The sequence below is a fragment of the Etheostoma cragini genome, chromosome 15 (genome assembly GCF_013103735.1).
Source record: "Etheostoma cragini isolate CJK2018 chromosome 15, CSU_Ecrag_1.0, whole genome shotgun sequence".
Classification (NCBI taxonomy): domain Eukaryota; kingdom Metazoa; phylum Chordata; class Actinopteri; order Perciformes; family Percidae; genus Etheostoma; species Etheostoma cragini.
In genome coordinates this window covers 23,360,911-23,362,601 of record NC_048421.1, presented here as the reverse complement: position 1 = coordinate 23,362,601, position 1,691 = coordinate 23,360,911, and the positions used below count along the sequence as shown (strand labels likewise).

General features: G+C 40.4%; 1 long non-coding RNA gene across 1 annotated transcript in view; it reads right to left on the bottom strand.

The window, feature by feature from the left end:
- The window catches only part of LOC117957952, an 8,208-nt gene extending 6,517 nt beyond the window's left edge, over window positions 1-1,691 (bottom strand). The window contains exon 1 of the long non-coding RNA XR_004659629.1: window positions 1,603-1,691. This is a non-coding gene — a long non-coding RNA (uncharacterized LOC117957952). The remainder of the gene's footprint in view (window positions 1-1,602) is intronic.

Genomic DNA, 1,691 nt, shown 5'->3' with positions numbered 1-1,691 from the left:
GACAGTACCTAGGTAAGGACTACTAGCCAGTCAGAAGCAGAGTATGAGGGCCCTGACAGTACCTAGGTAAGGACTACCTGTCAACCCTCGCACACACACATACTCTCATGCTCTGCTATTCTCTTAAAGGAGAATTCCAGTCAATTTCAATATGTAGCTCTATTGGTTGTGAATTTGGAGTGCTGACAGTAGAGAGAACAATGAAAACAATCGGTGCTGTCTACACTGTGTTATCCTCCAGCTAGATTTTGCACCAAACAGGCTTAAACAGGGCAAGTTTTAAATGTGTTTTTAGCTTCTGGACATGTTCAAAATGTCATTACAATTGCCAACCCATGTGAAGTGATTCCTTCCAAGTAAACACAGTGTATTTGACTGCTTTAGATGTGACAGAAAGGCATAAAAGTTGTGTTAATCCATACATTTTTTTGCTGTTTTCCGGTGAAGTCCACACTAGTCAACACACGACTTTCTGTCACATCTACTGTACTCAAATTAACTGTGTTCACTTGGAAGGAATAACCGCACATGGTAAGGCACTGGTAATGACATTTCAAACATGTTAAGAGGAAAAAAAACACATGTATAACTTGCCCTGTTGAAGCCTGTTGGGTGCTAACGCTAGCAGGAGGATAACTCGGTGTAGGCAGCACCGATTGGTTAGTTTTTCTCTCTACTGACAGACTTCCACATTTACAACTAACCGAGCCACGTATAAAAATTGACTGTAATTCTCCTTTAAAGCAGGGGTCTTCAACGTTTGTATGGTCACCTTTTCACTTACCTAATTTACCTTTCATTCTCCTTACTAACGTAACCCAAGTATGACTATTATCATTTTCATGTTTCTATGCCCAATTGTCTCCGAACAGTCTCCTTCACTGAGATATTCCAGTTTCCCGGTTTGTGTTAAATATTACTCTAATATTAATGTTCGTATTAAAGATATTAATCTAATAGTCCTGCTAATGTAGTCATTGCATACGCACCACACATTAGTTACAGTATTATAACAGCTGAGCTCTTGGAAACTCCACTTATTTAATAAATGAAAAATACCTGTAGTGGGATTGTTACCGGTTGAAATGACCATTACTGAAAACCTGCCTATATGGAAAACATTGTAATTTCTTCTTAATTGTAACCTGGACTTGACTGAAAAGAATTTGCCACGGGTGTTGAGTGCTAAGAATTTTTCTCCTGACTACTAGAGCTTGTAAAGCCCTCTGGCTTTGCACAGGCTGAAACTGGCTTGACACTTTTAACCAGAGAGGGCAGCAAAAGACCACTTCTCAGCCTGGTGCCAAGTAGCTCTTTAAAGGCAATTTAAATCCAAATGAATCCACATTAATCCCAATTATTTGTTTGACAATGAATCGTCAATTTAAAGTCAGGATTATGACTAGTCTCACTTTGCAAGACCATCCAAACACTGCAGAGCTGAAGAGGGTCTGGCTAGTCCACACAGAATTCCGGGATGGGGGAAAAAAGTGCTCAGGTTTATTGGCATTTCTACCAATCTCATTCATCATAAACTCCGCACAGAGCCACTGTTAAATACTTGTTTGAGGGAAAAGACAGATTGGACAGATAGTGATGGACAGCTAGGGACCGTTTGGTATTCATGGAATGGACCACCGGAGGGAAATAGGGGAGGGTCATGGGTTTTTATGCTTTGTTAAGGGGAGGGT